General features: G+C 36.7%; 2 protein-coding genes across 6 annotated transcripts in view; one reads left to right on the forward strand and one right to left on the reverse strand.

Annotated features, from left to right (window-relative positions):
• Nucleotides 1-25,718, reverse strand: part of PDE4D (phosphodiesterase 4D) — a 582,076-nt gene that overhangs the window by 262,619 nt on the left and 293,739 nt on the right. The window contains exon 1 of one of the 5 annotated variants that reach the window (XR_007373936.1): nucleotides 1,911-3,115. The exons of the other annotated variants lie outside the window; for them this stretch is intronic. The gene's annotated coding sequence lies outside the window, so the exon portion shown is untranslated. Of the gene's footprint in view, nucleotides 1-1,910; nucleotides 3,116-25,718 lie in introns of those variants that run through there. 5 annotated transcript variants of the gene reach the window in all.
• LOC125686905 (uncharacterized) overlaps nucleotides 1-25,718 on the forward strand; it is a 307,235-nt gene that overhangs the window by 86,227 nt on the left and 195,290 nt on the right. The window lies entirely within an intron of this gene.

Below are 25,718 nucleotides of genomic sequence, written 5' to 3' on the forward strand. Positions count from 1 at the left end.
AAGTTCTGCTGTCCATAAATGCTCCTGACAGACCTACTGTAGCATGAATAAGCAAATTTGCCAGTTCTGAGTTTTGAGAGGAACAACAGTAGTCTGAAGACATTTTAATACTAAATTAAGGTCTAGCATTCAATAAGCACAAAAGTAGGCATGGTACTTTTTACATTCAGTTAGAATATTAACCACAGATCATCTAATTAACTCCATATACTTGTCACAGCAAACACTTCTGCCACAGTCTTGCTTAGACAAGGGGTTCATGCTCTGTGGCAGACAGCAAGGGGCTGGGAAGGAGCAGGGAAAACAGCTAACTACATTTTACAGGAGAAACGTAACAAACAGTTGGCTTGCTCAAAATCAGTTTCAAAAGGCTACAGACCTCATGTTGCTTGAAAATTATGTAGACAGGAGATGAGCCCGGGGGGTTAAAATGTTCTTAAAATTATTTCTCTAAGTTATTAAAAACAGAAGTAGGTCAAATTCTTAGAAGACAGTGGAAATGGTGCTCCTGTTAGGTTTGGAGTGCAGTAACCTTTCTGAAAGATCTTGCTAAATAAACTGCCAAAACCAAAAGATGAAAGATATTGAAGATCGCATTATTCATTTTCTGGGTGATAAGAAGTTGGCTACTTAAGGGCTTATATGTAAACCACAATGGTCTTAGGGAAAGGTACAGTAAAACATAATAAAAACAACACATACATCAAAAGGGCAGTGTGCCTACCAATTATTTAATAAAATCAGAATAATAAGAGAAAACAAGGAGCCAGAGCATCACACCCCCTTATCCTCCCCTCCCCCCATAATCTGACAGCCTACATACCAGCTCCTGCCATTGGCTCAGCTCAGAGGAGCCAGTTCCTCTGACAAATGACACTCAGCTGACGCCAGTGCTGGTGCTGCCAGGCACCAGGGTCTTGATTTTATACTCTTCTTCTAAAATACAATTTTGAAATGTCATAAAAACAACTTGGCTTTAAAACCTCAGCTGACACATTTTCCCAGGCAAAATTTATCCTGAAAATATATACAGAGGCTGGCACACACTGAGGGCAAATCTTTCAAACAAATATGCACACAGATGCCCATCTCACAACCTGAATACAAATCTTTTCCACAGAGCTTCCATAATGTACTTGTCATTAAAAGACAGTATTTACCTAAGATGCAAAAGTTTTCCGGGAAACTAATTTTGCTTTACACTGATCTGATCAAGACAGATCTCAACAAAAGGAGCATGACATGATGCAACAACCACTGGCAGAATTCATAAGCAAGTCAACTCTATTGCTAAGAAAGTTACAGAGAAAGCCTGTTCAGCGAGCAGGAACTACAGATGTCTGTGGTTTAATGAGGAAACAGATGTTTTAATGATGATAAAGAGATTTTAATACTATGTGTCTGCCTTCCAAACAGTCACACTCGAAAACCTATCATACAAATGCATTTATTAAAGATTACTGAATTATCATGCGAATGAACTTTTTTTTTACTGCTCTTTAAGTCACATGAATGTATATAAGTAAGTTCCAGGATAAACAATACGATATGAAAAGAGGAAAATACTTCATCATTTCCGTCAAGTAATGCTAAGTAAGAAATGGGAAGAAGAGTTCCTGTTCCTTTGATGCAGAAAGAAAATACACCTCCTTCTCAAGAAACGTTTGTCACACAGGAAAACATGACCATAAGAACACCAATTTTATTACTTGTCTGTTTTGTAGAGAGAAGAGACTGCCAAGCATATGACTTTAGCAGCACTATCTCTGTGAGATTCTCATATTTTCATAGCCCAGTTAGTCCTCATTTGACATTAATGAAGGAAAAAACACAGCATCTGGTACTTGCCACAGTATTTTGCAAACAAGCATTCCAAGTTTAACAATCTGTAAAGTGTATTGATTACTCACCATATCCATGAATGCCTCCTAAAGGGGAAATTATTCACATGCATCATGTTCACAGATCTTCCAACATTAGTGTTTTCCTTGTCAGACAGCTTTATCTGTTATGGTATTCATAGATGCATTCCAGAACAACTGCATGAGCAGTTAACAGCAGGGATTATTGCAAGAATCACTGTAATCCACAGAAATAAAAATTCCCAGGATCTGAAGAAAGAGTTCTCATAGGGTTTTCTAGGTACATGTCCATCCATTTATGCCTTACTTACTACTTAAAAAGCATTAAAGTAATTAGTATACAGAAACTTTATGACAATGCCAACAGTTTGACTTGATAAAAATCCAAATGCTTTTAATATGGATTAAAGCATCTTCATATACAGCATTTTGTACAGTTGGAAAAGGTTAGTCAAGAGATAGTTTCCTGTCATCCATGCCAAATCAGTGGTTAGAGGGAAATGTGTAACTTCAGACTGCTTTGCCATGTTCAGAAAGGAATACTGCTTTTTCTTCTTTCTTAGACACATATTCATCACCGGTCACTTTAATGCAGTTTTCCTTTATCGCAAACCCAGGGAACAGGATGGTGTTTAGTAGCCATATACCACCAAACTAAATTTCTTTCTGAATTTGATTGTTGGGTTTATTTCTTCATCTAAGAAAGAAGGAAGTAAGTATGCGTTTTCGGCTCCATAGAACAGGACAACAGTTAGAGACTATCATGAGATAAGATCACATCATGACCAGATCTGTCTTTGCTGCCTAATCCCATAAGAAGGCTGCCTGCTCCCTTCAAGTAAAATGACTAAGCTATTGATTCTTGCACTGCAGAACCTTGTTCTCTTTTGATGTTACAATGTATACCAAAAACATCTGCATCACTGTTTATGTTGTGAAACGAAGGCAAAGCTTCAAGTCCATCTTAGCTAAGAATTCTTCCCCTGCTGCCCTTTCCTTTCTTTCCCCCCCAGTTCAGCTCCCAGCTAGTTATCACTCCTGAAGCTCCGGCAACATCCTCGGGAAGCTTCTCAAGCCCAAGCCAAAGGAGCCGGTGTCCCCGTTCAAGCAGCGCAGGCAACAGGCTCCGCTTCCTCACTCCTCGCAAGGATTTCCAACGTACCCCTCGGGCTGCCGGTGTCTTCGCCCTCTCTGCCCTGCTGCCAGTCCGGTGGCGGCTCCGGACGGCGGCGGGCGCGGTGCCGCTCAGCCTGCGGCGGGGCCGGGCTGCGGCGCGGGCAGGCTGCCTGGCAGGGCTCTGCTGGCGTCAAGGGGGCCCTCTAGGTGGGTTCTCCCACACAGCGCCGTCCTGCGCGGCTCTGCCTCCCACACACCGAGGGGGAAGGACGGGGCCGTGGGGGGGACCGAGCGCCAGAGCCTGCCTGCGAACGGCTGTGTCGCTGAGTGGCCGGGAGCGAGGAAAATGCAGCAATCGAGCGCAGAAGCAGGCAGAAGATGTGTGCACAGCATACGCTTTGCTGTGCTGATCGCTCCTGACATTTAAAAGATTTCTAGAAATGCTTTTACACTTCAAGGTGCCCAGGCTACACACAGGTCACTTGCCATTCTTTTTCCATCCTTCTTTCTTTTTTTTCCTTTTTCCCCCCAGTGTTTTACTCTGCGCTAAGACTTTTTAAACTTCAAATGACCCCTTGCCCTTTGAGACAGGAAATCCTGCAGTTTAGAAGCAAACTGCAACTTCAATGGCATTAAAAGCTGTGATAAAAGTGTGTATTTGATTAGGGGGTGTGTGGACGTGGGAGTAACGTGATAAGATATTGCACTGTAGATTTTCATAGGTTCTGTTTCCTTAAGCTCTTTTGCTTCCATGGCCCTGTTCTGCAATACCCCAAATTAGCCCTATTAAAGTTGATACCATTCTGAAGAGAGAATAAAATATTAAACTACTTGAATGTGATAATGCATTCGCAGTGAAATAGTGTTTAATTCAGTCATAAAAAGTGAGCTTCTGCTGCCGCACACATTGTATATACTGTGTGTTGCACTTTGAAGAACTGGAGCACCAAAATACAATAGATGTCAAAATTTAAAAAGGCTCCAGAAACATTTTTTGTCCTCCTACTCTATGCAGAAGGCTGGTTGCTTATTTTTTCATTGAAATGTAGCTGCAATAGAAAACAGATACTCTGTGTTACAAAAGGTGAGAATGAAAATTAGCCTTTTTCAGTAAGAATTTAGAAAGCAAAGCATCCATGTTCACTGAATACATTCAGTACAACATGTAAAAAGATCAGGTAAAATGTTACAGCTTTTATGATATGTTTATGTTTTACATTAAAAGCAGCACTCCCCCCGCAACTCACTAACTTTGGGATTTATGAGATAAACATTTTAAAAAAGTATAAACAAAATTGTGAAAACTGCAAGGATGTGTCATTCATCTGAGTGTAAAAAAAATATTACCTCTAACTAATCCAGTTGTCTGTTGCTTTCTCTAGGCTAGATCCACTTCCTATGAAATATTAAGTACACCAAATGCTACACAAATCTGCACTGTCATTATTATTTCATACTGCGCTCACCTAACTGAGTACTTGCCTGATCATCTCTAGGCACTGACATTTTCCACACTAGACTTAATACATTGCACTGTCCTGAGAAAGTGTGCACCAGTGTGCCACTGAACGCATTTATTCGCTAATGAGACTGTTCTGCATCTATACGTCATGAGGAAACCAGTTTATTTGTCTGTCTCTAGTATTAACTTCAGCACAAACTGATTCAACTAATTTCATTCAGAAGCAGAGTTGCAGAAGGAGGGTAAGCGTACAATAAAATTACTTGATAACATTACCTTTAGAGTTCACCAAACAAAGTGGAATGCAGAATGTACAGGCTTTCTAGAGGAAGGTGAAGCTCAAATCAGGGATCTTAATCAGCAAGAATTTTTTGTTGCATTTCTAGGATAGGCTGACGAGATTGCTACTCAGTTCAATTTGAAAAATGCCATTTGTCCAAACAACATTTGGACAAATAAAAGGGCAAATATAAGCATTTAGGTATGTCAGTTCCAAATCAGCTTCACCCACCAAGGTCTCTGAAACAGTATGTACAATCCAATTCAAGGGAAAAAAAAGAAAAAGAAAAAGTTAAAAAAACAATTCAGAGCAGGTTTGGCTTTGATCTCTTGGTTCTGCTGCTAGGACAGTGCTCTGATAATTGGAATTTATGCTATCAGAAGGTCTAGTGCATCTTCCCAAGTAGTGCTTAAGTAGTGCACACTGACAGAGAGATAGTCTGCAAGTGACATTGGTTCTTTCCAGAAACATAGAAGTCCCAGATCATAGTCCCTTTAAAAGGTTTCCTTGATAATTTTCTACCAAGATTAATTAGATAATGGATTATGCATGTTGATAGCATAAACTAGCCTGCAGCGCTTCTCATTTTAAGACAAAAGGTCACATTGGACTATAGAGTGAGGACCTACCCTTTTATCTCTCTCTCTTACTGATCTTAGGAGTCTTGCATTTCTGACTGCCCAGTGAAATATCTAATCAGAGAGCAGTAAAAAGTGTGTCTCGTGAACTTTCTAACTGACCTGTTAGCATCTTTGTTTCAGTCCTGTTCTCTGAGGTCAGAGAAACCAAAGAGGACTATTTGCATTTCTATTCCTTAGTTTCTGGATGTATTTTCTCCCCACAACACTCAGATTTTAACTGCCAGTGATAGCAGTACATTCATTCAAAAAGTGACTAACGCTTGGGTCTGTCAACCTCTTCTTAGATGTGCAAGTGCACTAGCAGATTAAAGGCTTTCCTTTGTAACATTCGTGGTCCTAATAACAGGGCTAAGAGATGTGAGAACTGCCTTTCTATCAGTGATACGTCTTAATACAGAATCAAAGCAAACAATAATACTATGTATACATACTGGTCATGAGAAACAAGTGGCAAGTGGCATATATAAAGCTTTTTTTTTTTTTTTTTTTTTCCCAAAAAGGAGCCAAAGATCACTAAATTAAATGTTTTGGTAACAATGCAATAATGATTAGGACAAATGATGCCTCTAGGAAGGTAAAATTAGCACTTAAAGAAATGCTGAAAAGCCAGCTATAAGTAATATAATTTCATCAGTGTCGCAGGTGGAACAGTGGCAATGACCTACAGCAGCTTTGATAGATATATATGCATTATAAATAATGCAAAATAAGCTGTTGAATTCAGCCTGTAGATTCTGAGCACATATCAATGAAAAAAAAAAAAAAGCACCAACTCATCCTATCAAACTTGGCAACTGTATAAAAAGAATGACATACAAATTATCTGCAATACTACAAAAATACAATGATCAAATCTATACATGGACAAAAAGCGTGGAGATGACAATTACCCATACATGGAGCTTATTTCTATGTTTTGATCATTAGAATCCCTTTATTATTTATAAATATTCCTTGAAAACCATATAGTTTAAAAAATCAACATAATTAATGAACTGCTAAGAACTATGCATCCCACTGTTAAAGGTTTATTACATAAACACACAGCAGGTTTATTTGTCTCTGTTCTTCCTATCCAGTCTTCTTGAATCCCTGCAGGCCTTCCCCCTCAAACAGAATGCAAGCAATATGAATGTTTGGTTTCATGCTACAGAAACACGATTCTGGTGGGTTCTGACACAGTCTCACATGACTTCACTCTGAACTGAAGAATGACAGAGCAAATTGTTTCTCTATATTCAGAAGGGGTCTAAATGAGCGCTATGCAGTGTGTATAGAACACACTCCACACAACTTGCCCTCAAGGCTTCAGAGCGAACTTAGGACCGTGATTATCTCACTGAAATTAATGCTGAAAGAGGAAACTTCAAAAACCATATAGTTCCCATTTGAACAACAATCATGGATTAAGTAAGGGTGCTAAGAGCTGCTGGCTATCCCTTAGGAAGAAAAAGGACTTAATTATCAAGTATATTTTTGTTCTAAAAGTGATATGTTCAACTCTAAATGTAATTTCAGCAGAACATAATCTATCCAAGCCTCAGCTTTTTTTGAAGTCCAAAGAATCTTCAGGTCAACAACTCAAAAGAATCAATATTTTCTGTCTTCTATTTTCTTCTTAGCATTTTTCAAATGTGTTTTAATTTCTTCTCAGTCCTCCCTTCTCCCTGCTCTCCAGTTGTCCCATCCCGTCGTTGTCGCCCCCGTCCTCCAATTAAAGAAAGAAATGGGTATCAGGTAGCCTTACCCTAACATGCAAGATTTGCTTAGTTGTAACAAAAATCGTTATTGCTGAGAATCTCACTCAGTAAACTGCGCTTATTGGTAAGGCTTTGCTGCACCTTTTATTTCCTAATGTCCTAATCCACGTATTAGGAAAAGGTTCTTCACCAAAGTGGTCAGTCCCTGGAACAGGTTGCCCAGGGCAGTGGTCACAGCCCAAGGCCCCTAGAGTTCCAGGAGAGCTTAGACACTGCTCTCAAACATGAGATTTACATTTTGAGTTGTCCTGTATGGAACCTGGAGCTGAATTTTGTGATCTTTGAGAATCCCTTCCAGTCCAGGACGTTGCTAAAGTCATATAAATTTAAACTGAGATAGATGGAGTAATCTGGAAAAGAATGTCGGTATCTCCCTGAGAGAGTAACTACCTTCTTGTCTCACTTGAAGAGAGAGAGTCCTTCTCTCCTTGGCTTTACAGGTCAGTGATCCTTGAGGAAAAATTACTACAGTTATCTGGCATAGCAGCCTACCTCTTTAAATTAGGCTGGTCATGCTCACAGACTCATCTCTTCCCTATTGCATAAGAAAGGGTTCAGTGCCTTAAAGAACATTCTACAAAGGTAAACAGAAACTTTACATGTAATGACATTGCATTACCGGTTTGGATGTATATCTGTTATGAAACAGCTAACTATTTCCATCATCCAGCCACAAATTCAAAAACTGCATGTTACTGAAACTACTAGGTACAACTAACAATCCCAGAAAAAAAAAAAAAAAATTGAAAAAGTTATTTAAGAAAACCTTTTTTTTTTTTTTTAAACAACAGTTAATATTCAAATGTTCAGGAGACTATGCTGAGGCACATGGAAAATAGGGAGGTAAGGACAACCTGCATGGCTTCACCAGGTTTTTCCTTACCAACCTGTGATGGTGCACCTGTGTCAAAGGCAAGGGAAGAGTCACTCAAATTATAGAATCAAAGAATCATTTAGTGATATGGGTTGGAAGAGGCCTTTAAGATCACCTAGTTCCACATCCTTCCCCCTCCCCTCATAGGCAGGGACACTTCCCTCTAGACCAGGTTGCTCAAAGCCCCATCCAGCCTGGCCTTAAATGCCTCCAGGGAGGGGGAATCCACAAACTCTCAGGGCAAACTGTTCCAGTGTCTCACCACTCTCACAGTAAAGACTTCATTCCCAATATCTGCTCTAAATTTACACTCTTCCAATTTAAAACCATTTCCACTTGTCCTGTTGTTGTATGTCCTTATAAAAAGTCACTCCCCAGCTTTTCTGTAGGCCCCCTTCAGGTATTGGAAGGCTGCTATAAGGCTCCTACAGCTTTCTCTTCTCTAGGCTGAAAAGCCCCAGATGTCTCAGCCTGTCCTCGTAGTGGAGGTGCTCTCTCTGATCACATCTGTGACTGTCTTCTGACCTGCACCAACTGCTCCATGCCCTTTGTGTGTTGGGGGCTCCAGAATCGGATGCAGTATTGCAGGTGGAGTTTTATGAGAGCCGAGTAGATGGGCAGAATCACCTTCCTGGACCTTCTGGACATACTTCTGTTGACGTCTCCACCCAACCTATGTCTCTGTTTGGGATTGCTCCAGTCCAGGTGCAGGACCTTGTCCTCTATCCAGACTTCAGTAAGGCATCTGACACAGTATCCCTCAACATCTTTTTCTCTGAATTGGAAAGATATGGATTTGATGAGTGAATTGTGCGATGGACAAGGACATGGTTGCGAGATTGTACCCAGAGAGTGGTCGTCAATGGCTCAATGTCCAAGTGGAGATAAATGATGAGTAGTGTCCTAAGGGGGTCAGTTCTGGGATCGGTGCTCTTTAATATGTTCATCAATGACACTGAATGTGGGATTGAATGTACAGTCAGAAAGTTTGGTGTTCAAGTCTGCACCTGAGTCACTCCATCTATATAAGCTGGGGGAGGAAAAAATAGAGCACAGCCTTGCTGAAAAAAACTTGGGAATATTGGGGAATAGCAAGCTGGACATAAGCCAGAATGTTCCCTTTCAGTCCAGAAAGCCAACTGTGTCTTGGCCTGAATCAAAAGAGCATGACCAGCAGGTGAAAGGAGGTGATCCTGCCCCTTCACTGTGCACTGGTGATACCTCAGCTGGAGCACTCCTCAGTACAGCAGAGACATGGACCTGTTGATTCATGTCCCAAGGAAGGCCCCCAGAATGATCCAAGGGATGGAATACCTCCCTGTAAGGACTGACTGAGAGCTGGGGCTGTTCAGCCTAGAGAACGGAAGGGCCTGAGGAGACCTGATAACAGCCTTTCAATGTCTAAAGAGAGCATAAAAAAGAAGGAAACAGACTCTTCAGCAGGGCCTGTTGTGATAGGCCAAGGGAAATGGTTTCAATGAAAAAAGAGTTAGACTAGAAATTTAGACTAGACATAAGAAAAAAGTTCTTTACTATAGGGTGGTGAGGCACTGGAACAGGCTGCCCAAGCTGGTGGTGGATGCCCCATCCCTGGAGGCATTCAAGCATAGGCTGGATGAGGCTTTGAGCAACCTGATCAAGCTGTAGGTGCCCCTGTTCATTGCAGAGGAGTTGGACTAGATGATCTTTCAGGGTCCCTTTCAAATCATGTGGTTCTATGATTCTTTAATAAACCTAAAAGAAAACCCAAAAGAAGACTCAGAGGTGATCTGATCAATGTCTATAAATGTCTAAGGTGTGGAAGGCAAAGGGACAAGGCCAGACTCTTTTCAGCACAGAGTGGTAACAGGACAAGGGAAAAAGGCCAAACTGAAGCATAGGAAGTTCCACACAAATGTGTGTAAGAACTTTTCATGGTAAGGGTAATGGAGCACTGCAACTGGCTGCCCAGGGGGGTTGTGGAGTCTTCTTCTCTAGAGACGTTCTAGACCTGCCTGGATACCTAACTGTGTAGTCTAGTCTAGGGAGCCTGCTTTGAAGGGGTGTTGGACTCAATGATCGCAAGAGGTCCCTTCCAGCCCATACAGTTCTTTGATTCTGTGATTCTGTGATTCTGTGATTTTAGAATTTCTAACATGAAGATTATTTTCTATTATTTTTAATAATACTCAATTTCAAACATATTGTTCAGAGTATTTGAATCTTGAGTGACAAGTTAGGATGAAACATCACTTGTGCATACCTTAAGAAAAGAGTAACAGAGGAATTCAATTTATTCCATTAAATTCTGATTATTCCATGAGAAGAAACTTAATGTGAAAGCAAACATTTGATACAAAATTATTTTGTTAACATAATCATGTTATCGTCAACTTAATAAATGAGGCTTAAATAGTGATTATTTACTTTGCTCACAAAGTTGTCTGCTAAAACTGGTCTCCATTTTCAGTTCTTTTTTCTCAAATTTGAATACATTGAAGAAGGAAGAGGTAACAGAAGAAATCTCATAGCAGCCCATATTTAGATTAAATGAAAAACAGCACTGATGACTTCTGGAAAGACTTCTACTCTGCCTCTGTTTAAGATGAAGTTGACGTTAGAATTTAATCATTAAGCTGAGAATGTTAAATGAAAAAGCTGGATCTTTTCGGATGCTGAAAAATATCGACATGAAAAGGCATAAATATTCATTGGAAAAATGTTCTGTTTGTTTTTAATCAAATTCTCCATTCATATTAACATCACCTTCTATGTTGTGGAGAAAAGGAAATCTTAGTATGTTTTTTGTAAATGCTTGTATTTCGTTTTTTAATAATTTGTATTTGTATTAATGTAGTGAAGATGGCTTATCTCTACATTGCTATGCATTCATTATATGTATTCTGAACACAGCTAGATTTTATAAAAGAGAAATAAAAGCTTTCAAAAACTAGATAATTTTTTTTTCTGGATGTCAGCATTGTAGTAGAGTGGTAATTGTTCTGAGATGTCATTTCTTTTCACAGATCTTATTTTTCTATTAAATATACTATTCTACTGTACTCATAACTAATACACTTACGTAAACTAATATGAAATACTCACATGAAATAATATTCAGTTTATGACTTAATTATCTACAATATTTTAGAATACTTGAATTATCTCTTTGCTTTTAAAAAACTGAAATAATGGATGTATAGACTGAGCACTGGGAATCCTGAAATTTCTCCAGACACCTTACTGAACTTTCTGACACAATGCTTTCATTTTGAACAATATATGCTCCAGTTTTCTGTTACCCTTCATATAGCTTATATGAAAAATAAAACTAACATTAATATAATCTATTTCTGAAATTACGAATTTTTATACTGGACAAAGTACACCAGTGAAAGAAAGCCCATTTGCTTGCCTTGGTTAGCCTTGTTTTAGTTGCTTTTAATATTGTTTGTATATAAATAACTTCTGTCAGTGTGTAACTTAGTCATCACAAAAAGTATTATGTGCAAAAAAATCAGGAACTGCAAAATTGTAGGTTTTCAATATTGAGATTGTGCCACAAAAAGGGTTAATAATTATGAAAGAAATACAAGTAAGTTTAGGTACTGAATTTGTCTTTCCCTCGTGGTCAGCCTGTCCTCACAGAAATGAATGGCTTTTCTATGTTCTTGTATAGTTTTAAAAGTTTGAGAAGGTTTATAAGAATTATATTCCTTCCTACTTGACTACTACAAGATCTTGTAATCTGATTCTTCTCTGAAGTGATGGTTTCCTATTGCTGAGTGATATGAAAGTGTCACTGTACTCCTACAGTCTACTGTTTATAACACAGCTATAAATAAGAATTCTAAGTGAAATCCTGGGACTCTAGTAGTAATGTTCTGGCAAAACTTGTCATCTCTCACATCTGCCCTAAAATTCTTCTGCCGATACCGACACTTTTTATCTGAACCAGTTATTCTAACACTTCTTTGTCTAAAAAATAATACTAAGATGGCTGAAATCAACCTAATGTAGTAAGTACATACTTATTTTATACAAAATCTTTCATGCAGAATCAAAAAATATTTAAAAAATATTGGAAGGGACCTCGGGGTCCATCTGGTCCAACTCATTCTCCAGCAGAAACACCCAGAACAGGGTGCCCAGGCCCATATCCAGATAGCTTTTGAAAATCTCCAAGCAAGAGACTTTAGAACCTTTCTAGGCAGCCTTTGCTAGTGCTCTATCACCTGCTCAGCACTAATGTGCTTCCTTATATTCAGAAGAAAACCCTTGCATTCCAGTTTGTGCCCATTCCCTATTGTCCTGGCATTGAGCACCACTCAAAAGGGCTTGGATCTGTCCTTTTTGCACCTTCCCTTCAGATATTAGCGGCAATTGGTGAGATCCTCTGAGCCCTCTCTTCTCCAGGTTGAGCAGCTGCAGCTCTCTCAGCCTCTCCTCACAGAAGGGCTCCTGTCCCTTCAGTATCTCAGTGGCCCTTCACTTGACTCCTTCCTATATGGCCAGGTCTCTTTTGTACAGGGAGCTCACAGCTACAGAGAGTAGTCCAAGTCTGACTTACACAGTTCTGAGTAGAGGCAAAGGATCTCCTCTCAACATGTGGTTGATACCCTGCCTAATGCAGGCAAGAATGCCATTAGTGTTCTTAGTAGTAAGGGCATGTCACTGATTCAGATTCAACTAGGTGTCCACTAGCACTCCTGGGTTCATCCCTGCAGAGCTACTTTCCAGCTGAGCAGCCCCCAGCATGTACTGGTGTCTGCAGAGGACTCTGCATTTCCCATAATTAACCTGTATGAGATTTTTGCCATTTGTCTCTGTGTCTAGTATTTCTCGTCTTCAAAAGTTGTGGGGTTTTTGTTTGTTTTTCTTATTTTAAATAAAAGGCCACGGCATTTGTCCAGATGATTTCCTGTCTTTTGAATTCCAAATAAAACTATTACTATTACAGTAATTGTGATTTTATAATCTTATTAACAATTCTCACTAAAACACTGAGATTGTCTGTACCAGTTCTTTAAAGATCTTCAAACAACGATCATCCAATCTCTGTACCTTAAGAGCATTAATATCTGAGGTTTGCTCCCATACAAAATACATTAATTCAGATTTACATGCCTTTCTTCCTATTATCCTGAATGCCTGTCTTGATACTTAAAATAATTTTCCCAATGAAAACTAAATGAAAGATATTCCTCTATTTCTTGTAATTCCAAAGGTGGTTGTCCAGCACGAATTTATGCTTTTTGTTATCTTTCTTTACACTGCTTTTACAGTTCATAAATCTTTTGTTTTCTGTTGAATCACTGTGTGTTTGTCTGATACATAGATCTTATAACACTATCCAATCCTTAGAATTGTTAAAAAACTTTTTGCAATTTTTTTTTCCTTAGCTCAAACATGGGAAGTTATACTGGAAGGCTTCAGTCACGATATCAGAATTCCTGCTACAATATATATATATTTTTAATTTTAATATAGTTGAGATGTTTCTATTCAAATTGGAGAACACTTGGAGAAGCACCCCTTATAATATTAGCACAACTCATTTTTAGCTATGTGATATCTTCCTTTCTATTTCAAGAATATTTTTCTCTGCTCATAACTGTAATCTCTCTTCCTCCATCTGTGAAAGTGTTAAGCTAACTTCTGCAAACTGTCAATGAAGTTATTTTCCAATGACCTTTCACAAATGCCTTTAAAAAAATTCTACAAACCTCCAGGAGTTTGCAGGGAGTACACGCACAACGTACATCAGACAATGCCATCTTCCAACCTTCGCACAAAAGTTTTTATAAATAATTTTTCCTTACTTGATATGACAGTAATTATGATCGTAATTGCTCTTTGTACACAATTTGTATATCTGTGTACAGAGACTTCTAGCAATAATCAACAACAACTAATATTCAAACAAAAAATGATGCATTTTTAACTTGCATTAGAATACAAGAGCTAAAGCTCATTAATAAAAACTTGCAACCACTTGTAAAAACTTGTAACCGTCGGCTACTTAAGGGAAATGTAGTAAGAACTGAGCCGTCTGTTTTCTCTGTTTTCTCAGAATTCAGGAAAACCAAAGGGTTTACATTGCAAAATGCCAAACAAAAACTAATTCAGACAGAAGTTCTGCCTCCCATTAAAGATGGTAAGAAAAAACTAGATGTTTTATATGATTAGCAGATTCCCATAGTCCCAGAGGATAATAGATACTGAAATTCTGGATACAGATGTTGTCCTGATGTATACTACTGAATGTTGTTTATGGGAATTTAGCTGGAATGTATACAGACAAACTCAGTGACAAGCAAATCATGTTTTATAGCAAGATGCTTAGGGTAATTAACTCAGAAACTTTAAAAATAAGGTATTTATTTCAAATAGTTTAAATGATCTTTATCTGAAATGATCTTGAATCAAGAAGAAAACAGTGGGAAATTATTATTCACTGCAAAGAAAAGTGGACTAAAATGTTCTTTAAAAAAAGCAGATTATAAAGTTCTTACTGAGATTTATTAAACAAAAATGGGTGAATATTTCCTGTAATACAAAGCCATTCTTTGTTTGTTTTTAATTTAATATTTAGAGAACTGTGGCAAAGAGCAAACATGTGACAGCATAAGTAGTAAAACTTTCTGGTTTGCAGATTGAAGTACAAAATTCTGAGTTTACAGTAGCTATTTTTTAAAGACTGAAGACTGAATTCCATTGCATTTACATGGCAGAAAATGCTACGTGACAACCGCACCGCCATCCTTGCTATTAACCACTACTGGTCTGATTATGAACAAACTTCAGCAGTACTGAGAAGCCTCACTATTTTCTGGAATGTATACACTGTGAGAAATGGAAACCTTCTCCCACAGCATATCTCAGAGAATGAAAACCATAATACGTTGAATCTGGAGAATCAGCTTTTATGAAGCACACAGGAAACAGAAAAACATGTCTGTTTTTTTTTTCTGTACACTTTTTTTCTTTTTAAAGAAAAGTCTCCCAAATGAGGCATGCGTATGTCAAGCTTGCAATTACCCCTGGAGATAGCAAGGTCTTGCACTATATTTTACATGTATATGCCAAATCTTAGATCAATTCAGAGCTTGCTTTCCAGAACTACTAAAAATATTCCTGCAAACTAAAATAATCTCTACTGCATTAAAAAACAAACAAGCAACAACAACAACAAGATTAGATTTAATTTGATTATTGAAAACAGGTACAAAGGCGGGCATCTACAATTCCAGTTCAAATTAGGACTCTGATTTCTATCTACCAACAATGGGGAAATTGGAAAATCACTTGTCATGATACTATCTGTGCTTACTTTAGTCAAAATGTACTTCATGCTGAACACAAACTGCAAAGCGCCACGGAAAGCTAAGGCAGGTCTATTTTATATATAATTAGAATTTTATTCCACTTATACATACTTTTATATGTAAGTGACTTATTTGTCATATTATGTATGGGCCATGTTGACTGCACTGCTCTAGCTATTTAACAAAAACAATGTCGATTAAAATGGACTACTTACAGTGCCTTATCACTAAGTATGAAGTGCAATGTAGGCAAAGTTTAAGAGATGTTAGCAGAATGATTATTCAAGAAAATGGAGAAATTTGACTTTTTTCTCCTTGGGCCAAAGATCATGGCATTGAGTGGATTTATCATATCCCCTATCATGCACCAGCCTCTGGTAAAATTGAACGCTACAATGGGTTGCTAAAAACCATGTTGAAAGCAATGGGTGGCGGAACATTTAAGCACTGGGAGAAGCATTTGGCAGAAGCCACCTGGTTAGTCAATACTAAAGGATCAATCAATCGTGATAGTCCTGCGAGCTCCCTACATACTGTCAAGGGAGATAAGGTTCTGTAGTACATGTAAAAAACATGCTGGGAAAAATGGTTTGGGTCTTTCCAGCTTCTGGGAAGGGCAAACCTCTTCGTGGAACTGTTTTTGCTCAGGGACCTGGGTCCACTTGGTGGGTGATGCAGAGAAATGGGGATGTTCAGTGTGTACCACAAGGGAATTTGATGCTGGGGGAGTGCAGTCAGTAATTCCATATATTTATATATATATATATATATAGGTTTGTGTGTGCATGTGTTTAATGTTTGGTAATTACTGTTTGTATATATATTAAGCATGATGTAGTGATGTAGAATAAGGGGTGGAATGTCATGGTTTTGTGATTTTTGGCTTTTGGTATTCCACATCATAACATCATGTGGGGCACTGGGACTTTAACTGTCAATGCTCAAGTCCTGGGTACCTGCCCTGAAGAGAACTACATTCCCCAGGGGACCTTGCGGTCAGGGAGAGGAGGTTTAACTCCTGGCAAGGTCACCTGATGTGCTCTTTTCTCGCCTGCCCTTCCGCGTGGGCACTGCTCCCGTCTCCCTGCTGCTCAACTGGACTGCGCATCTCACCTCAGTGTTGTGGTGAGGCCTATCCACCTTTCGGACATTCTCTCTCATTATATTTGATTTATTAGCTTCAATTCTGATTATATTGTATTATAGTGTGTTATCTTGCATTCCGATAATATGCTTAGTAAACTAGTTTGTTTCTCCTCAGATCAGTGCCGCTGTTTTAATTATTTTGGGGTCCCCTGTTTCCTTTTTTTCCGGAGGCGTGGATCTGCGGATCCCTCCGCCCCGCTCGTCATGGAACCGGGCCGAACCAGCCCATAAACCGTTGACACTCCTACATTTTCATTTCTGAGATTTCTTCTCTCAACTAATTGAAGAACAATATCACAATTCCCTGACAGTCTGATAAGTACTCATTACTCTTCTAAAAACATGTCCACCTTTGTATGAGATTCTTCAGCAGAGATACATATGAAATAAATTAGTTAATACAGTGGAGAAAGAAAGTATGCTTTCAAAGTCTGTTTTGCTGATGTTTGCTATCTCCAAAATTGTGCACACAATATGAGATAATGAATGAAATAAAAATATGTCTATATTCACTCTCAACGAACACACATAAATCAGGACCAAACAATTTTGCTACTCTACAAAATCATTCTAAATCTATCCTTACTGATCTAACAAGAATTGCATTTTAAAATAATGAGATACTGGTTTATGCACAAGATATATTTTGTGAGGATTTGATAGATAGTTTATTGTGAAAATAATCATCAGCATGTTATATATAAGACAACAGTATAATAGATGTGATGTGTATCTTCTAACTGACATGCAAAGCTAAACCTGGGAAGCCACTGAATGACTTCTTCCTAAATAATATGTTATGTTGCCTAGTAAATAAACTCATTATCAGAATGCAGTATGTCCTTACAAGGAAGGCATGATGCTTGCATTTGACCACCTTATAATCATGACTCATAGTGGTATATTTTGTCAAGCATTAACTTTAATCTTGTTCCAGGGCTGGAATAATTACAAACTAATTGCTGGACGGGTATGCTTTATATCCACTTCGCCCAACACATTCTCAATCACTAGATAATATTCTGTTGAAGGAAGGGTGTATCATTATCTCGGTAATGAAGTGATTCATTTTGCATTTGGCACAGAACATTCAACAACTTTTTACATTAATTGAGAATTTTCGTCATGATGAATACCAATTTATGAATTCAAAGAAGACATGGAAGATTTCTGATCTTCTCAAGTGAAGTTGGATTGCAAAAGTTTGAGAACCACTCTTCTAAACAATCAATTTAAATCAACATGTAAACACCGAATGTTAAAACCTTTTAAATTATATCTTTAACGAATATAAATGGTTTAATATTTAAAAAAAAAAAAAAAAATTAACGTAAACTCTAATTTTCCAAGGGAGGATCTAAAGGGTAAAACAAGATTTTTCCAAACTCGAAGCATAAAAAATTTGCCAAATCTAAGATTTTAATATCTCAATCTGTTTGCTAGAGAGTTGAGATTACAGCATCTCCACTGAATGAAAAGGAATTGGAAAACCGAACACTTGAAAAATTGGGCGCTTTCCGTCATTTTCTTTCCTATGTTTGAGTAATGTATCATCTTGGCAGAAACCATGATATTTGTATAGAAGAGCATGCTGCCTAGATCCATGATAACCACTTTTCATCTCAACTTAGTGCTTAGGAGTCAGTGCTCAATAATGGGTATGAAAATCTGTCCCATTATCTAAAGACTAAATACCTTTTCTCTCTCATTCTTTAGAGAGCTAATAACTCAACCTAGCATTATTTTACTTCTCATGTGAAACTGAATTTGAACAGGAAGCCTAGAAAACATCTGCAAATATATGAGCAATAAAACACACAAGTTTTCAAATATATCTTCACAATAACTGCCATATCCACAAATATTTACATAAATTATTTATGCACTTATATTATAAACATATAGCATAAAATTTATATATTTTTTCACAGCTGGCAGGCAGGTGTCATGTTCATTAGTTAAAAAAAGAAATATTCTAAACTGAAGCATCATGCATTTTAGTAAAACATTTAGAAATTTATTACATGCAAAAGTGTTTTTGTTTCAAAATCAGCAGTCCCAAATATTATTTTTTATGTTAAATCAAGTAACTTGAAATCTTGGCTTTTTTTTTTTTAATTATTATTTTGGCAATTAATTAATTCAAGATGTTTAAAATTTTAACTTGCAACCACTAATGTAATTCACTTTCATGAAATCAAAGGCTCAAAATAATCAAAATAATTTTACACAAATGTATCAAAAGATAACAAGCAGAAATTGAAGTGCATTTAAGCACTAATAATGTTTCTGGTTGAACTATTCTTACACTTTCTGCTCTGGTATGTTTCAGAACTGTATGAATATCTTCTGAATCTCTGAGTTATATTGTTTTTCATTCTGCCTTCATATATTTTCCCATGCCATATTTCAACAATACACAGATGACATATTCATGTAAAAAATTATTATATGTATCATAATGAATTAGGAATACAATAAAGACTTTTACAAAAAATACGCATAAGTTTTATCAAAAAGTATCACAATAAAATGTTCCATATAATTTTTGTTTGTTTGTTTTGTGCTGTGTAATACCTAGTCTGTGTCACCAAAAGAAATCACTCCTGAAGAACACATTTTCAGTCTTAATCAATCAAACCTACTTTACAGGATTTTCTAAAGAGCTATAAAGTGCTTAGAAGTTGTAAAGCTAACCATGAATGCCAAATATAATTAGTTTAGTAAAAACAATAAAGCAATGGCATCTGTAGTACTGTTTAATAATAAATTCTTTCATGATATTTAGATATGAGCATTAGGGGCAATTGGAAATTGAAACCGTCCAGAGTATACTATTTTTAAACCATGTCATGTCTCATGGAAGATCATTTAATGGCCCTTCAAGAATTTTCTGATGAAGATACATGTAATATGAAAAGCTGAATTTTTGAACACAACAGGAAATGCTATTTAAAGACAGTCTCACTAGTAACTACAGCCGTAATATGAAGTTAGAAGATTTTCAAATGAAAAAAAAAACAACACACAAGCATAAATAATTTTAGAAAAGATTTACAAATGATAAATTATTAATGTTCTAAACTGAGCTAGAGATTCAACAGAATGGCAACTTTTTATTTTCAAAAGGTGGTCGTGGGAGGAGGATCTCACGAGTTTAGGAGGGATTTCCTTTAACAATTGCTGTTTAATATTACTCATGCATTTAATACACATATCAAATTAATTTCAGGTTGAAGACTCGTTTGATAAAATGTCTTTAGGTATATTTGGATGAGCAAAGTTTGCTGAAGGAATCTTCATTTGTGTTAGACGTATAGTTTTTTTGGATGGTTATGATGTTTTAAACGTTCTTTATTGAATACTATTAAACTGATTAGGTTAACTGTAAACAGTCCCTTTTTTAAAACAAAAAGAGACAGTGGAAGTTTGCAGAGATACTCATCAACTTGATTTCAAAATTTTTTCTCCAACTGCACTCAAGATTTGTTTTTTAACCCCCAAATATATCCTTTTGTAATGTGCTTTTAGACAACTTATTTGGATCAATGAATCATTAAGATTTCAAGTTTGTCAGGTTGCCAACATTGCAGCTGAAGAGCAGTACAATATTGGAAATGTTTTACAAGTGACAAAGCAAATAAAATGCCTGATTGTAAACACTAAACAGAGTCACATACATGGTGGAATTAACCATAATTCCCATTACTAATATCATGAAAAGTACAGGCACAATACAACATAGGTTTGGTGCATGGCTTGTCCTTCATTCTAATACTAGCATTTTAAGCACCCTGAAGTCAAAGAAAATTATCCTTATTGCACAGTTAGAGCTTACTCAAATCTTCTGTCTAGGAATAAGTAAAACAGAAATTTCAAGCTCCTGTAAGGTACAGTGTGCATTAACACTGATGTTTTGGCTATTATGTTGGTGACATTATTGAGACCATTTGGTATCCAACCACATCTAAAAAATAATTTGTATATAAGAAAGCCTTTCATAAAATATGATGGATATTCTTAAGCAGGGCCTAAGTATATGCCCTTGCCTGTTCATGCGCACTTTGAGTGAATATACAGATGAATAACGTGATGAAGATTCTAGATTTAAGCTCATTTTACTATGAAAGTTATTTTTTCCATAGAAGTCTTTATAGATTCAGTGTTTATAAAGAGCCATTTGTTCCTGCAATGCTACTTTATTCAGATATGAATGCTGAAAATATAATTACAGATTTTGGAACAGAATTATTTGCTTCTTATTACTTAAAAGCAACCACCTCTCCCCCCAACAAATGGTGCCAGTAAACTCTCAAAGGTGCCATTCCAGAAAATGAACAATCTTTCTAAGTTTTAGGTGTGTTTATATGATAGACATTTTTGTAAATAAAAAACATAATCATGTAGAGATCCCAAAATATGGAGACTGCAGACTTAACATTTACTACTTATCCCAAAATACACTGCCAAACTGTTAAAAGTTATGTTAAAAGTTGTGTAATTTTCAAGGCCTGCTGGAAATTTATAAGCACACACATATGCAGAAACAATTGGAGATACTGCAGCACAGTCACGCCCACCATAATGGCTGAAGGGTCTGAAAATCAGTTGACAGTCATTCAAGAGAAAGCTGTTAGAAAATGACAGCAATACTCCATAAAAGCAATTTGAAACAGTATTTATAAAAACATGTAAACACCTAAACTACCGAAAATAGAATCCTATACATAACATATAGAACAGGTTCTGGAACACTTGAAAAAATAATGCAATATTTTATTACATGGGTATGTTGCATCCTGTGGCATATTTGACAAAATGGAGAATAAAAATTGACTGTCTTTCACCTGCAAGAATAATAAATAACTTTTTGGGAAGTTGGGAATAATTATTATTTTATTATTATTATTTTTAATGTAAAGCAAGTATTCAGACACTAATCAATGTTTGTATTGAGCTGAAGGTCAAACTGCCAGCCTTTCTCCAAGCCCATGCATTTGAATTAATAATTCATAGTTCATATACTAATTCAATAGTAATAAAATCAAGTCAAATCAGGAGAAGAAAGCTGAAGAAATACATGAACAAAGTTTACCAATAAATTTGAGAAGTATCTTACTTATTTTTCTTATATTTTATATATACTTACTTATATTTTCAAATATAAGTCCCTTCTTACTTACTTATTTCTTTTATAATTCAGTGAGCTGCCATGAAATTTCTGCCATGAAAATATTCTTCAAACTGCTAAATTGTTGCTGTTTGAAAAACCTGTAATAATGTACTTATTTCATGGTACTGAGAGCTAGGTTATTTGTTGGTTATGATATATGTGATAGTTCCTTGAACAAAGATATATCCTTTATTTTAATCCTTTTTTTGCATTACTGATGATTAACATTAGTTCACTAAACCATAGAAACGTAGGGGTTGGAAGGGACCTCTGGAGACTGCCTAGTCCAGGCATATCCAACCTGCAGCACACAGGTCACGTGTGGCCCGGGACAGTTACTAATTAGCCCTGTTCCCTGTCCCATGACATCATGGTGGCAACTCTTACCTGCTGAATGGCCTGACCTAGTCCTGGGCACTCACCCATCTCTCAGAAACAACCAGAATATCAGTCCAGTACAATTCCTCTTCACTCAATGCAGACCAGTCAAGCCAAAAGTTTGGACACCCATTATCTTATCCAACTCCCTGCTAAAGTAGGATCCCTAGAGTAGGTTACATGAGAAAGCATCCAGGCAGGTTTTGACTATCTCCAGAGAAGGAGACTCCAAAACCGCTCTGGGCAGCTTGTTTCAGTGTTTTTTAACCTCAAAGATTTTCTCATGTTTTGTTTTCATGGAACACTTCCTGTGTTCCACTTTGTGCCCATTGCCCCTTGTCCCATCTGTGTACCACCATCCAAAGATGATGCTTCAGACCCTGATCATCTTGGTAGCCCTCTGCAGAGCTCTTTACAGTCATTCCCTGCCTGTCTTAAACTCGGGGAGCTCAGAACTGGACAAAGTACTCCAGGTATGACTTCTCCAGGGCAGAATAGAAGAGATGAATAACCTCCCTCAACCTGCTGGTTACACTTTTTTAATGCACCCAAGACACCACTGGCCTTCTTGATCACAAGGGCATGTTGCTGGCTCATGGTTAACCTGCTGTCTACCAGAACACTTGATTGCTCTGGAAGATGTATGTTCACAGTTCTGCTAAAATCCACAAGTTCTTTCTAACTAGAAATGTGAAATCCGTATGTCCATTCACTTTCAGAATTCTTTCTCATAGCAGATGGCATTTATTTTAGTTTTACATTTGATTGTACTGAATATTAATTTATCTCAGTCCTAAGAAAACAAGATGAGTAAAAGAATTTATCTACAGTAGTATTTCTTCATCACACATTTTCCAGGTTTTACAGAATTCAGAAAGAATTTTCTGTTACATTTTTTTTCATAATCCATATTCTCTCATAATTACTTTTACCATTTTCTAACTTTTATGATGTACTAAGTATACATTCATCTATACAGTTATTCATATAAATAACAAATCAATCAGGTTAATGTTGAAAAAGGAGCATAGCAAGGTGTGAGTATGTATACATAAAGTAATTCCAATTTAATAATTAAATCATTTTTCTAATTCAAGGTCCTTGAAGATATACAACATTGTATTTAGAATTGTTTTTTCTCAAACTTGAGGAATTTTGAAGATTAGAACATGAGATTGCCAACTTAATGTTCCTTATATAATTTTAAACCATATTTTCAATCTGATATTGCAATTACTAAGTTGCATTATCTCTAATATCTGAGGTAACTAAATACATTCCCTTTAGCTATCATTACAGGCTTTATTCATCAAACCAGATTACTAGCTTTCCTTCTACCCCAATCAAGTTGTAAAGAAATTTGACACTGCGCAGTAAGTGAAGTAGCCCATTAAGAGAAATGAGTCCAACCTACATAAGTGGATAGAAATGGAATATCAATGACATTTGTTTTAAACTGAAGTTGCCATTAAACCTATTATATCTGTTTACAAGCAACAAACTTTGGAGGGCACTTTACGAGAACCTGGACCAGGAAGATATCATCAAGGTATATTAAGAATCTCCTGAACCTGTTTGTCAGTTATGTGGTACTCCCAGGTAGCATCTGGCAAATTGAAGTCGCCCATGAGAACAAGGGTAGATGATCTAGAGATATCTCTTAGTTCCTTAAATAATTCATTTGTGCCATTGTCCTGGACTACAGTAGACTCATACAGTGAATGACATTTGCTTTGTTCGTTCCTTATTCCTTATCCAGAGGATTTCAGCTGTGTTATCAACAACTATGAACTCTATGCAGCCTAGTCCCTCCCTCACATACAGTGGCAGCCCCTCACCTTGCTTGCCTGCTGAAAAGCTTAGAACTGACCATCATGACACACCAGTCAGTAACTGATCAGATGCATCAGCCATCTTTCAGTACTGCTCTATGTTTTTGTTTGGATGGAGGAAGACACTACGCGACTTTTTAACCAAAGGCTCTTTCAATTGTCCTTGGACTTCTTTTTGCAACTTCATTGCCACAGACATATGAAAGCAATTATCAGAGGGGGGCATCAAGCTAGTGAGTTTTCTAGTAACATCTCCTACCAGGGTCTCAGGGAGACAGCAGACTTTTCTAAGTATCAGGTCTGATCAGCATATTGGGCTGGAACAGGAGAGAGTTCACTCTAAAGATCACTCTTGGCAAGTGATATGGATCAAACTACATTAAGCTTGGTTTTCTTTGAACTACAGAATTCTTCAGTGCTATCACAGAATTTTGAGCCCTAAACATCATTGAATGCCCTCATGTCACATTCCAAATCACGCAACATAAAAACAATGCAGTGTGGGCTTCACTACAGATTAAAGTCCATGTTACTATTTCATACTGAAACATTTTCAAATAGATTAACAAATAAAAAGTAATAATTACCTTCCTGTCAGAACTGCATCAGACAGGGTCCAAATAGAATGCAGAGCCAAATGCCATGCAATGAGAATACACAACATCTGGTTTAGAGTCCTGAGCAACTTGGGGTATTCTGCACCATATAGCTTATGAGTTAAGCATCACACTCAGGATCTCAAGTACTTTCCAAATATACACATGTCTTCTTCAACCTTCACAAAGTTTCATGCCGACCAGAAAGCTTTGAAATGGACTAATGTCTAGATCCAAAACATACTCACAAAATTAAAAGAAGAACTTGATACCTTAGGATAAATATTCTTCAAATATAGATGCAGAAAGATTAGCTCCTTCATGTTGTTTGACAGATCTAAAGTATTGCTTTAAATATCCAAATTTAATTACGTTTTAAATTAGTAAGTGGAAATAATTTATTTAAATTTTTCTTTGCATTTATAATTTTTTTTTTTATTTTTGTTTGTTTGTTGTTTTTTTTCCCTAAAGAAATTATTACCCCCTTTGGGACTGCTAACCACTGAAGTTCATATTTGTTTTTACTAATCACAGTACACTAAACCCGCTTATTCTTTAAGTATCGACATTGTTCAGTACACACTAAAGATGTTTTTTGGCTTTTAAACAATTATAAAATGTTAAAATATTAAATATTATCTTAATCTTCAGTGTTTATGGAAAGCTCCATTTTGCTGGAAACCAGAAATAAATTGCAATAGTAATAATAAAAAAATCAGTACTTTGGATTATTTGATGCTATTATTAATAGGGAAAAAAAATACTATGCTTTATATATTTAATGAACAATAATGTTGGATATGGATTTAAATGGACACATAAGTAACTGAAACTACTGAAAAAGATTAATTTTTATTTTCTCAGACATCAAAACTAAGATTCAGCCTTTTTTTTTAACATTACAGGGAAGTAGTAGATGGCAAAGTTGGGAAAATAATAAGTCAGGAAATTTCAGTATTAACAAAATAAATCTGAATGAAATAAACAATTTCTTTTTCTTGTCTCAAGCTTTGAAGAAAGAGTAACTACTCCTTATGGCCAGTTTAAATTTTCATGTTACTGTCTGCAAATAAGTTAGCAGTTGAACTTCCTGTAAAAATTTGACAGTAATTACGTACCATGGTCTGCTTGAAAATAGATAGATATAGGGAGATAGAGAGAGAGAGAAACAGAGAAAGAAAAATGGTAACCAGCTTTCTTTCTTTTATTTTTTCTCCACTCACAAAGTTATATGCATGAATTAGAATGTGAGAAACCTATTCAGCTACTATCAGTGAATTTCACAAACATG

Source organism: Lagopus muta, chromosome Z (assembly GCF_023343835.1).
Source record: "Lagopus muta isolate bLagMut1 chromosome Z, bLagMut1 primary, whole genome shotgun sequence".
In the NCBI taxonomy this organism is placed as follows: Eukaryota; Metazoa; Chordata; class Aves; order Galliformes; family Phasianidae; genus Lagopus; species Lagopus muta.